Raw genomic sequence first — 14,766 nt, forward strand, 5'->3', positions numbered from 1 at the left:
CAAGACAATAACACATGTTATACTTATTTGTCATCAAAATCAAAGGCAAATCTTAATTCAGATAACTTGATAAGCGTTATAGCAATTATATTAAAATCAAACAAAAACAGTTAGAGATGTCAAACAAAACTTTAGTACATCTCAAACACAATAAGTAACACATACCATGCTCGATTACTTTGGTTTTCAAAACGGCTTCGTATTTTTGTTGAAACAGAGAACAATATCACCAATCATAAGCATTAGGTGCATTTCATAGACTAATTAGATAAAATACAATATTTGGATCATACTCATATAATCATCCGAAAATTCACATATAACTCAAGAGTATCTATGAACTTTGTGCTTACCCAATTATAAATATATAAACATAATTTGGATTATAAAATATGAGATATATTTGCTCTAATACCACATGTTAGACATATATTCAATAACATCATATAATTCATAATATCATCATAAAGATTAATACATCATAAAACTTACGAGAGTAGAGGGATGATGATGAAGATGCCATGAGAATAACAATGAGTGGAATATTTGATCTTCTTTCTACTTGAACCTCTCGTTTAGTGATAGACTTAGTATGTCATAGTTAAGTGTTGTTATGTTAATGTAATGGGGTGTGCCTAAGCCCCTATTTATACAAGATGTATAGGTAGGGATCAACTCCCATAACATTAAGGAGTAACATCTTAATAGTCTTCCATCAAAAGTTCAAGACTAATTAAGAGCACTTCATTATGGTGATTAAGTAGAGCCCTTATGAAGAGTTTCATAATATAAAAAGGATTAATAAGACTAATAAAGTCTTGTAACTTAATATATTAAATCAATACATTATCATGCATAAATAGGTTAGGCCATATTAATGAAGAATAAAAAGTCTATATTTAATAGTAAGTCTAACAAATGTGGCCCCACTAGAGCGTGTTGAGTTATGTTGTCATGTCCTTCCGAGGATGAACCGGAGAATACCCGGATTCTCACCCGAGGTCGAATTGGAGGTGAGCTGGGACTAACCATAAGTCCAAGTGTAGAACTCACTCCTAAAAGTTAGCTTGAAGGAGGAGGAGACACCTTGACTTATAAGCCATCACCTAATCCCGTACTTGGGAGAGGTGGGATCGTAACAATACCCTACCCTTAAAGAGCCAACATCCTCGTTGGTCATGGCTATGTTGTTCACGGTTGGCACCCTCTTTTTGGGTCTAAGATACCACTCCATGGGTCACCACTCCGAGTAGTCGTGTCCCGAAAGATGAGGCTAGCTTTGATACCAATTGTCATGGTCTTTCGAGGACGAACCGGAGAAGACCCGAATTCTCACCTGAGGACGATATGGAGGTGAGCTCAGACTACCCATAAGTCCAAGTGTAGAACTAACTCTCAAAAGCTAGCTTGAAGGAGGAGGGGACACCTTAAGTTATAAGCCATCACCCAACTGTATGGTAGAGAAAAGACTATCTACATCTAACCTTCCCCATACTTTACTGTGGTGGAATCGAGTATCGTTGTTGTTGTGTAAATTGCATATCACATTGAATTATACTTAACAGTACTAGTGTGAATTGTTGCACGCTACATCTATGCCCAACGTGTAATATAGGTCATAATGGAGGCACAAGTTTTCCAGCAAATTTTCACCTAGCTCTGTTTGAGTTATCTGCCGTGTATTGCATCTCTTCGTGCATGTAACCGAGAGAAATTTTTTGTTTTATGAACACTCGCACATGGTGTTGATATAGGAAGGGTTATTGCATCTCTTTGTGCGAACACGTTCACATCATCTTATAGTACCGCCAAACAAAATGCATCAGGAAGGTTTTTGGATCTAAAAATGGTGACTACTTTCTTGATTCTAGGTTGTAACCACGAAACAAATAGATGAGTACTAAAAAATTTCATAAAATCCGTTATGTTTTTAAACCAAGCATCAAATGTTTTATAATGCTCTTTAACAGTTCCAATTTGCTTTGGAAGATCGTGGAGAATCATTTATCTTTAATTGTTGATGAGAATTTGTCGAATTGCTTCAATGGCATCCGTTTCACCTTGTGTGCTGGGACTGGGGGTTAGGTCATGAGTTCGAGCCTCGCTCTGCCAATCCTATTAATTAATCTACATGAAATATGGATATTCAGATTGACCTCAGGGGTTTTTTTCTCCCGGATTCATTCAGGAATCAAACTCGGTCCGCCTGCCCCTCGGGATGGTTAAAGAATCGGGTTCCTGTAATGCTATTCGGGTTTCCTTCCGAACTCGTGTGTGTGTGCAAACGATGAATGTCATTGAAATAAATGATACGCTAATGCAAAACTTGCCGTTCAAAAAAAAAAAAATAAAATAACTGTTGTGTGCATTGTCAACTAAAGTGAACAACTTTCACGCCCACGCAGGTTACTTCCAACCACTAATATTAATGTTTAGTCACACCGAAATTTGTGTTGACCCAATATTGTGCCTTAAGAAATGAGGCCAGAATTTAAAATCACGGGCCCAAATAACTATTGATATTTCTGTTCTCTAATGTTAGAGGCCCATTTACTTAAACCGGAGAAACGAAGACTGATAAGTGTCCAGAAATCTTCTCTCACAAACAATTAGGTGTTTTTATGCACCACCATTTCACATGAAGACATAACCGGATTGTGATCGAGAGTCATCTCGATCAGTTTGGAAACTCGCGTCCACGTAACCTTTTACAGCGAGTTCCTCCTCACCAGACCCATATATTAGAAACATATCATTAGTTCTCCTAAGGTATTTCAATATACTTTTAACAGCAACCCAATGACTGTTTCCTGGGTTATTCTGGTATCTACTTGTCAAGCTTAGAGCGCATGACACATCCGGTCTAGTACATATCATTGCATACATGATAGACCCAATAGCAGATGCGTATGGGACATTTTTCATCCTCTCTTGTTCATCTTTTGTGGTGGGACACTGAGATGAACTGAGAACGGTTCCTCTTTGAATAGGTACCAAATCTTTCTTAGAGTTTTCCATCTTGAACCTTTTCAAGACCTTATCAATGTATGTACTTTGACTTAAACCTATCAATTTTTTGGATCTATTCCTGTAGATCCCTATCCCCAATATGTATTGTGCTTCTCCAAGATCCTTAATGGAGAAGCAACTCTTTAGCCAAGTTTTGACTTCTTTCATTGTGGTAATATCATTCCCAAATAATAATATATCATTCACATATAGCACAAGGAACATTATAGAGCTCCCATTAGCTTTCTTGTATACACAAGCTTCATCACCATTTTTAATGAAGCCAAATTTCTTTGCCTCTTCATTAAAACGATGATTCCACATTCTAGATGCTTGTTTCAATCCGTAGATTGATTTCTTTAACTTGCATACCTTTTTAGGATTTTTCGGATCAACAAAACCTTCCTCAAGATATCCATTTAGGAAAGCGGTTTTGACATCCATTTGCCATATTTCATAATCATAATGAGCAGCAATGGCAAATAATATCCTAATAGACTTTAGCATTGCCACAGGCGAGAAAGTTTCATCATAGTCAACCCCTTGAGTTTGAGTGAAACCTTTTGCTACAAGTCTAGCTTTGTATGTATCCAAGTTTCCATGTATGTCGGTTTTCTTCTTAAAAAGCCATTTGCAATCAACTAGCTTGGAGCTAGGAGGTTGCACAACAAGTTCCCAAACTTGGTTTTCATACATGGATTGCATCTCGGCGTTCATGGCTTCCTGCCATTTGTCTTTATCAATCCTTGATAAAGCATCTTCGTAGTTTGTCGGTTCATCCAAATCAACCGTATAGCAACCATCCACGAGAAAACCATATCTCTCAGGAGGATTACTAATCCTACTAGATCTACGAACGCTCTGTATACTTTGATCATCCACATGATCATTTTCAACATCCTCATGTTGAGTGCTAGTGTCAACCATTTGTGTATCATTGACTTGATCTTGAACCTCTACAAGATCTATTTTTCTTTCACCATCACCTTCCATAAGGAATTTGGTTTCAAGGAATTCCGCCTTTCGAGCAATAAATACATTTTGCTCGGACGGATCATAGAAATAGTAACCCATATCATCAATGGTATCTAGAGCCAAGGTCTTTGAAATATGCTTCTTGTTTATGACTTTTAAATCCACTAATCTTACAATCTAGTAACATGCATGAAACTAGAATGTAAAAATTTTTGGATTTTGGGTGGGTTCCTTTTTTGGCCGAAAATTAGGGGGTTCCAAAATGGGTTTGGAACTTATTTTTTGGTCAAATTTTGTTGTATGATATGGTTCACAATCAAGCCTAGACCTTGTGTTTGAATGGTTGTATGATGTGGTTGTTTTATTCATTCTTATGGTTTGTAATATTAATTCATTCATTTGGTTTGTAATAATTTGTAATATTTATTCATTTGTAATTTATTTTATATTTGGTATGTAAAATAGATTTGGTTGTAATTTCATTTTCTAGAAAAATGTATTAGGATATATTTTTGTAAAGAGAATGAAGAATGAAGATGATGAAAGAAGAACACAAGTTGGAAGCATTTGGATGCAAGATTAAGTGGGAGATTATAAATCTCCTACTTTGTCATAACCCTTAGAAGGTGACATTTGTTTTGGCTAAACAAATGTTTACCAAATTTTCCAGTTATAACCCTGAATAAATTAAAACAAAAAGCTTGTGTAAGGTATCCATTAAGGGTATTTTAGTAACTTAAGGTGGAAGAAGTAATTGTAATGGTGGAAATATCATTGGTTTTTATCACTGCTGCTGATCCTCCAATCCTAGTCGTCTAAATTCACTAACCGCTGGTACGTTTTTAATCCTTTGTTCTCATAAATGTAATCGATGCATTTGTATATGAACATAAATGAATCAATCCATAAACAATGCGAATTTGATAAACCTTCAAACCACAGTTTTGGACGGAAAAATGATAAAATCAAGGAATTGGAGTCCGATGTTTTAAAGAGTTGATCATGAACATCCTGTAGTCTCAGATCTTTTACAAAATAGCTGATACGAGTTTTAATTACTTTATGTAAATAATGTTGAGTAAATTGCATCTTTATTGTTTAGCCAAATAAAATTAATAGGTCTATGCAGTTTGATAGACATTTGTGAGCTTGAGCGCTTCTAGATTAGAGGTGAAATTTTTGTACTAAACTATGTATGAACCACCTGCAACTATTCTGTTTTATGCTGGCTATCATGTGATTATTGAATTGAATGTATTATATTGATATGTAGAGACTTATTATTAGTAAGTTATTAGTAATAAAGATGTGGTGTGAAACTATTATTGTTTAGAGGATATATATTTTATAGGAATGGAACCTGGAAACCATGATGGATTCGGTGACAACGATCAAAACTGGCAAGGTATTTTATGCCTTAAATTTAATTAATCGTCTCTTCTGTTTTTCTTTTTAAATAATTTTCAAGAGTATTTACTAAGTTTAACTCTTTAATTGCTTATATAGAGATTCTCCAGCTCTTGAACCAACCTCCTCTGCCACACATGGGCCATCAGCAGCAACTCCCTCCTCTGTTCGATGATAACATGGGTCCACATTTGGGACAGCAAGCCCAAGGATTTGGAGGACAGGGCCAACAGATGCCCCCCTATCAATTCCAAGGTGATGTGGGCCATAATTTGGGACCACAAGGTTTTTGGGGCGACAATGCGAATGCTCAGCAGTTTCATAATTTCGGCCACCAGCAAATCCCCCCCCCCCCATAATTTGGGCCAACAGTTTCATCAATTTCAAGATGTGGGTCCTCAATTTGGATTTTTTGGGGGACAGAATCTTATGGGCCAACAAATAGTTCAAGCAGATTTCGGGATTGCAGCAGGCCAACACCAACAAGCTGGATTTGGACTGCACGTTGCTCAGCAAGGAGGACAACAGCCACCAGCTGGCCTAGGCTATCAACATCAACAAGCTGGATTTGGGCTTAACGTTGCACCAGGACCACATCAACAGCAGCAAGCTGATTTCGGGCTGCAACTTATGGCACCTCAGCAAGGTGGACAACAGCCACCAGCTGGCCTAGGCAATCAGCTTCAGCCACTACCTCTCATTCCAGCAGGAAGAGGCACACAGGGTCAGCTACAACCTGTTATTCCAGCAGCAGCAGGCAGAGGCGCTCGAGGCCCTGGCGCTCAGGGCGCAAAGCGCTTGCTCAAGCGAACCAGAAAGATAAGTTTTTTTGTAACTAATGAGGTGACTCAGGGTGCAGGATCTGCTGGCTCTATTCAAAGCTTCAAAGGTGATTTGGGGTTTGATGAATTTTATACCAAGATTGGACAAAAGAATCAATTGCAACCTCAAAGCTACATGCTGGAATTTGAAAACAAACCTGGAGAGCGAGCACAGTTATATAACAAAAATCATTGGAGGGTTCTGTTGAAAAAGTACAAAAAAAGACCATTAAGTTGTATTTGGTAGACGTTGATGTTGAGTCAGACAATGAGGACTAGACAATGATGACTGAAGGTATATTTTTTGTTATTATAGTTTAATTCTGTACTTTTATCTATGTTGTTATTACTTGTGTTGCTAACTAGTGTTTCACTTATTTTATAGGGCCTGGCAAGTGTGTATTCAGCAGTGTCAGTGATAACTTTGGAAATTGGAACGACTGTGCTCTCTTTTTGTGTGTCTAACCATGTATTAAACGTAGTTGCCTGCCATGCTATATCCTATATTACTCATTGGGTTTTGTAACCAGAATGTTAACTCAGTTTTAATTTTTGCGATTATTAATGCGTTTTACTCCTATGTTTCAATTTTGGCTGGGGTATGTTTTGAAATCTATCAATAATTTATGCTTGACCTGCACTTCCAATAAACATACCAATAAAGGAAGTGTTGCTTTGTAGATCTGCACGTGGTCTGATAAACCAAATTACATACCAACTTGAAAACTTGAAAAAATGGCTATCCAAAATTTTCTCCCAACCTACCCAAACTCAATCCCATCCCAATCAATTTTAAAAATCACAACCAATCTTGTTCAAATCAACAATAAGCCCCTTTTTCAAAGCAATAATTTCAGTTACTCCTTCCCTAAAAAATCTACAATTTTCATTGGAGGCTTATCCAAATTTACAAACCCAACTGTTCTAAATAACGTTTTCAAAGCTTTCGGAAATATTCAAAACATATCTTGGAAACAAGGGCGTAACTTCACTTTCATCAAATTTGGAGATATACTTCAAGCATCATCTGCAATTTCAAACGTGAATGGGAAACTTTTGAATGGCCGTTCAATATTTGTCGGTTATGCAAAAACAGATATGGTGATCAAATACTACAAACAAGGTAATAATTCTAACATTCTCGATGGGTTCAATTCAAGAGTTAACTTTAACTGTAAACCAAGATGTACAAGATCGATGGAAACTAACTGCACTCGTTATCGATAAAGTACCCATTAAAGCAGTTAAACTTTTAAAATGGTTGAAAAGCCGCAACATTTCGATTGTCTCTGTATCTACTTGGGGGGTGTTTGGATATATTGTTGAGTGCAAAGATGCAGAAAGCTTTCAAAGAATTATAATGGGTCCAACAATGAACAAGTTAGAATTCTTGTTGGTTCAACCCATGGATCAAAGGTTACTAAGTTTTTAAAGGTTCACTCTTTTAGAGTTAAAAGGAGTTCCCTTCGAATGCTCGTCCATGGACGCTTTTGAATTTGGTGGCTGGAACTTTTGAAAAGTTGGTTCATGCCGATTCAAATTCTGTTAATTTAAAACATGCCGAATCATTGTTTGTCTTAACCGAGGTTAATGACCCTGCACCCATCAAACAATATGTTACGGTTAATGTGTCAAATACCCAAAGATGCAGGGTATGGGTTCAAGAGTTCACTGAGAATGTAACGACTGAACCCATTTCAAATGAATCCATAGAAGAATACAACTCATTACTTCAGGGTAACGAATATCCCTCTCCAGTTTCAAACGAGTCGAGTCATAAGAGGTTTTTAACCCCGGAAAACATCTCGTCAACTCCAGTTAACAAAACCCCTATGTCGGAATCCATGGTGGTGTTAGAAAAGAAAGATGGGGAGTTAGCCGTTGAAATTTTGATTCTTGATGATGTTGTTCCCAAAGATGATGGGAAAGCCGAGACAAACAACGACTATGCTGGCAATACTAGTGACAAAGAAGAAAAGGAGATGCTACACTTATCATTAGAAAAGGTAAGAAAAGCTATAACTAAAAATAAATTAAAGGAAAGAGTCAAAAGTGTCTCCAAATATTTAGATGCAGATTTCGAACACCAAGACCAACGGGATTGTCATTTGGTTAAAAGTAAGAAACAAAGTACTTTCCACCATACCTCTTCCCAACCAACTCTTTAATTGTTTATATAGAGATTCTCCAGCTCTTGAACCAACCTCCTCTGCCACACATGGGCCATCAGCAGCAACTCCCTCCTCTGTTCGATGATAACATGGGTCCACATTTGGGACAGCAAGCCCAAGGATTTGGAGGACAGGGCCAACAGATGCCCCCCTATCAATTCCAAGGTGATGTGGGCCATAATTTGGGACCACAAGGTTTTTGGGGCGACAATGCGAATGCTCAGCAGTTTCATAATTTCGGCCACCAGCAAATCCCCCCCCCCCCCATAATTTGGGCCAACAGTTTCATCAATTTCAAGATGTGGGTCCTCAATTTGGATTTTTTGGGGGACAGAATCTTATGGGTCAACAAATAGTTCAAGCAGATTTCGGGATTGCAGCAGGCCAACACCAACAAGCTGGATTTGGACTGCACGTTGCTCAGCAAGGAGGACAACAGCCACCAGCTGGCCTAGGCTATCAACATCAACAAGCTGGATTTGGGCTTAACGTTGCACCAGGACCACATCAACAGCTGCAAGCTGATTTCGGGCTGCAACTTATGGCACCTCAGCAAGGTGGACAACAGCCACCAGCTGGCCTAGGCAATCAGCTTCAGCCACTACCTCTCATTCCAGCAGGAAGAGGCACACAGGGTCAGCTACAACCTGTTATTCCAGCAGCAGCAGCAGGCAGAGGTGCTCGAGGCCCTGGCGCTCAGGGCGCAAAGCGCTTGCTCAAGCGAACCAGAAAGATAAGTTTTTTTTGTAACTAATGAGGTGACTCAGGGTGCAGGATCTGCTGGCTCTATTCAAAGCTTCAAAGGTGATTTGGGGTTTGATGAATTTTATACCAAGATTGGACAAAAGAATCAATTGCAACCTCAAAGCTACATGCTGGAATTTGAAAACAAACCTGGAGAGCGAGCACAGTTATATAACGAAAATCATTGGAGGGTTCTGTTGAAAAAGTACAAAAAAAGACTTGAAGACGATACCATTAAGTTGTATTTGGTAGACGTTGATGTTGAGTCAGACAATGAGGACTAGACAATGATGACTGAAGGTATATTTTTTGTTATTATAGTTTAATTCTGTACTTTTATCTATGTTGTTATTACTTGTGTTGCTAACTAGTGTTTCACTTATTTTATAGGGCCTGGCAGGTGTGTATTCAGCAGTGTCAGTGATAACTTTGGAAATTGGAACGACTGTGCTCTCTTTTTGTGTGTCTAACCATGTATTAAACGTAGTTGCCTGCCATGCTGTTAGGATATTAGGACCCAAACAACGCTAGTAATTCTACAAGACTACTAGCCGAGTAGTGATTCTATCAAGATCACTCAAACCCACTTAATGAACGAAAGATAATAAATGCGTAAATGTAAGAACGACACAAGATATAACGTGGTTATATGCAATCGGTGTGATTGCTTTAGTCCACGGACCAACTAGAGAGTGTTTATTACTGAGAATCTGTATTTGGTATGTTACAATTGCGTACAATGAGTTCTATATATAGGAGAAAACAAGAACACCATGACAACTAGCTAGGAATCTTCATCATGACAAGTAATCATCTTGTTTACCAACTAGCCATGCTTTCCACCTTGTAATGGCATGATCACAGCCCTAATTTTAGGTGTAAAGTGATTAACTTTGCACCTAAAGTGAAAGGAGGCCAAAGCATGCTCGGATGTAAAGGTTGCAACTTGCCAAATTGCTGACAGAGAGGCGATGCGCCGCATCTGAGAGGTGATGCGCCGCATCCCTTCAATTCCACGTTCCAGATTCATGTACCAGCACTCGATGCGCCGCATCGAGATGGTGATGCGCCGCATCTGACCCCTGATGCGCCATATCAGCTCAATGCTCCGCATCAATAACTCTCGGACTATTTTGCTCTATGAATGCGCCGCATCCATGTCAAGATGCGCCGCATTTGACTGCTTCACGCTTCCCGAAATCTGCAAAATCCGTGCAAGTGTTGGAACAGTTTTTTTTTTCTTTCTCGTTTTGTATAAATGTCTCCATAATCTAACACATGCTATATCCTATATTACTCATTGGGTTTTGTAACCAGAATGTTAACTCAGTTTTAATTTTTGCGGTTATTAATGCGTTTTACTCCTATGTTTCAATTTTGGCTGGGGTATGTTTTGAAATCTATCAATAATTTATGCTTGACCTGCACTTCCAATAAACATACCAATAAAGGAAGTGTTGCTTTGTAGATCTGCACGTGGTCTGATAAACCAAATTACATACCAACTTGAAATATGCAATAGCAGCAACTTGAAAACTTGAAAAAATGGCTATCCAAAATTTTCTCCCAACCTACCCAAACTCAATCCCATCCCAATCAATTTTAAAAATCACAACCAATCTTGTTCAAATCAACAATAAGCCCCTTTTTCAAAGCAATAATTTCAGTTACTCCTTCCCTAAAAAAATCTACAATTTTCATTGGAGGCTTATCCAAATTTACAAACCCAACTGTTCTAAATAACGTTTTCAAAGCTTTCGGAAATATTCAAAACATATCTTGGAAACAAGGGCGTAACTTCACTTTCATCAAATTTGGAGATATACTTCAAGCATCATCTGCAATTTCAAACGTGAATGGGAAACTTTTGAATGGCCGTTCAATATTTGTCGGTTATGCAAAAACAGATATGGTGATCAAATACTACAAACAAGGTAATAATTCTAACATTCTCGATGGGTTCAATTCAAGAGTTAACTTTAACTGTAAACCAAGATGTACAAGATCGATGGAAACTAACTGCACTCGTTGTCGATAAAGTACCCATTAAAGCAGTTAAACTTTTAAAATGGTTGAAAAGCCGCAACATTTCGATTGTCTCTGTATCTACTTGGGGGGTGTTTGGATATATTGTTGAGTGCAAAGATGCAGAAAGCTTTCAAAGAATTATAATGGGTCCAACAATGAACAAGTTAGAATTCTTGTTGGTTCAACCCATGGATCAAAGGTTACTAAGTTTTTAAAGGTTCACTCTTTTAGAGTTAAAAGGAGTTCCCTTCGAATGCTCGTCCATGGACGCTTTTGAATTTGGTGGCTGGAACTTTTGAAAAGTTGGTTCATGCCGATTCAAATTCTGTTAATTTAAAACATGCCGAATCATTGTTTGTCTTAACCGAGGTTAATGACCCTGCACCCATCAAACAATATGTTACGGTTAATGTGTCAAATACCCAAAGATGCAGGGTACGGGTTCAAGAGTTCACTGAGAATGTAACGACTGAACCCATTTCAAATGAATCCATAGAAGAATACAACCCATTACTTCAGGGTAACGAATATCCCTCTCCAGTTTCAAACTAGTCGAGTCATAAGAGGTTTTTAACCCCGGAAAACATCTCGTCAACTCCAGTTAACAAAACCCCTATGTCGGAATCCATGGTGGTGTTAGAAAAGAAAGATGGGGAGTTAGCCGTTGAAATTTTGATTCTTGATGATGTTGTTCCCAAAGATGATGGGAAAGCCGAGACAAACAACGACTATGCTGGCAATACTAGTGACAAAGAAGAAAAGGAGATGCTACACTTATCATTGGAAAAGGTAAGAAAAGCTATAACTAAAAATAAATTAAAGGAAAGAGTCAAAAGTGTCTCCAAATATTTAGATGCAGATTTCGAACACCAAGACCAACGGGATTGTCATTTGGTTAAAAGTAAGAAACAAAGTACTTTCCACCATACCTCTTCCCAACCAACTCCTTTTGCATACAATGAAATAGATTTCCCCTCCCTCTCTCCTAGCCTATCGAATCCCAGCCATCAATCAAGAGCTTTTTACCTTCTGCATCACAAAAGCAAAATAACAATTCCCCTAAACCATTGCCAAAAGACCACACCCAAGAGCAATGTTTAGACAAACAATGCAAAACTTCATGTGCACTCATTCGAAATAGACGTGGGACACAACAAGTTGAAAATAATATAAGCAACCCATCAAAGTTTAAATCAAAGAAGAAGTCAACACAAAAAGAACAACAGTGGGTTGATAATACTCTCAACACTTCTTCTTTGTTTGATACGGATAGTGAAATAAATTGTGTAGATGGTCAAAATTCGAAAGCTGTCTTTGATTCATATAAACAAACGACCAGGGGTGGGTTCAAAAAAAAAAAAAAAAAAATCACTTATAAAGAAGAGCTTCAAATTCTCAATATTTTAATGGATAATATGGCAGTGAAAGAGTTGCCTACTAAGAATTCGAAAGCATGAGGGTCGCCTCACGGAACACCGGCAGCCTCGGAAACAAAGACAAAGGTCGTCTTACAGGTTCAATGGTCATTCACTTTCAACCTCAATTCATAGCCAAGAGACTATGGTAAAAGAAGTATCACAACCCACTTTAAATTCAATTTGGAAGCACTTCATCTTTCGGCTTGTGCAATATAGTTTCAATGGTCGATGTCATCAATTTTATGTATGGGAACACAATCCCGATTCATTATGCAATTCATTTTAAAAAGATAGATCCGTAGGCTTTTTTGTTAGTTTAAAAAGATAGATCCGATTCATTATGCAATCTTCAAAGTTTTTATCAAAACTCAAGTAACAAAAAGTTATAATAATTATAGTATAAAGAAAACAAACAAATTGGTGAAATTGATCAAACATACTTCTTCTGCTACTGGCTACTGCACATCAACTTATTATACACTGAAACCACGAGATTATTAAATGTTAATAACATCACACTGTTAAATAGTTTAGAAATCTTCTTATATTTGAAATCAACTATTATGTAAAAGGAAAAAAAAAAAAAAAAAAAGATGTAATTCTTGAAAAAAGAATTTGTAGTTGAAGAATGAACACCACACTTTGTTCCATCGCTTGAAAAAACTACTAAAATAATCTAAATATCTCTTGAAATAAACTAACAATTAAAAAATAAAGAAATAAAAAGGTGTTTGGAAGTTAATTTCATAAAAATATGCATATGTAGTTGAAGAAGAAACATCACGAACCACCCTTGTGATTCAGTGGTTCACACCTTTGCACTTGTACATTGGGATGGGGTGGGGAGGTCTCAAGTTCGAGTCCCTCCCCCTAAAAATATTCGTTAAATTTATTTCCTGAAAGCCGAATTGTCTCAGGGAAGGTTTTACCGACCCGTATTCAGGACCCAGGTTCAACCGCCTGCCCCTTGGGATAGTATAAGGTTCGCATCCCTGTAATGCAGTTCGGGTTTCCTGCCCGAAAGCGCGTGCGTGCGTGGCAAATGAGAGTATTCGATGCTAACAACTTGTTTTTCAAAAAAAGAAGAAGAAGAAGAAACATCACCCTATATTCAGTTAGGACTAACTAGTCCTTAGACTGGAAATAACGCAGCGTGGTTGCCTGAAAAATCCCCCCATCGCGCCACCATCGCGCCGTGGTGGGGCGTGATGGTGGCAACTTTCCTCCGGCGCGATGACCCCATCACCTGGCGTGAAACAGAGCTCGAACGATTTTGATTGGAGGAGGGGAGTAACGGTCGAGAAGTGGGGTTCGAATATTGTGTTTTCTAGCCGTTAAAATATTTCAAACAGTAATAAATAATAAAGTTAAATAATTTATGTAAATAATTTATATAAACTCTATAAATACACCCCATTTCATTTCATTTTTATACCACAAAACAAACTCATTTCTCTCATTTTTATACACTATTATAATTTATATTTACCAATTCAAAACCATGTCTCAAAACCCCGATCAAAATGAGTTCGGTTCCATTAACATCTACAATTTCGGGTCACCTAATATGCCCGGATCGAGCTCAAATTATCCTCAGAATGTTCGGGGTAATCGGCCATTTGGCAACGTCCCGCCACAAAATCTTCAACATGAATTTAATAATCCGCTACTATTTTCTCAATTTCTACAACAACATATTTCACAACAACAACAATATCCAAATCCATATCAACAACAACAATTTCCAAACCCGTATCAACAATTTTCTAATTTTGCACGACCCGGTGTTATACCTTTTCAACTCCCAAATACTCAATCATGGCAACAATCACAACCGAAATTTACTTCTTTAAATACCGAAGAAGTAGCAGAAATTCATGGTGAGCCGAGCCAACCAAAAGTACGCGTTCGACCTAGTCATAAACGAAAGGGAAAAGGCGTTCCAAAAGAACCACAAATTAAAAAATTGTGGATTCCACAAGAAAAAATTTGGTTGGCTACGTGTTGGATTGATTGCTCGGAAGATGGAGTTCATGGTAACTCTCAAAAACATGACGCACTTTGGGTTAGAGTTCGAAATAAGTTTAACAATAACGATTTTGGTTATTGTCGAAATGATGATCAATTAAGTGAGAAATGACGTCATTTGGATAAGGCGTGCAAAGATTTCACGAGCATATACAATGAAGAAGA

Source organism: Rutidosis leptorrhynchoides, chromosome 5, assembly GCF_046630445.1.
Source record: "Rutidosis leptorrhynchoides isolate AG116_Rl617_1_P2 chromosome 5, CSIRO_AGI_Rlap_v1, whole genome shotgun sequence".
In the NCBI taxonomy this organism is placed as follows: Eukaryota; Viridiplantae; Streptophyta; class Magnoliopsida; order Asterales; family Asteraceae; genus Rutidosis; species Rutidosis leptorrhynchoides.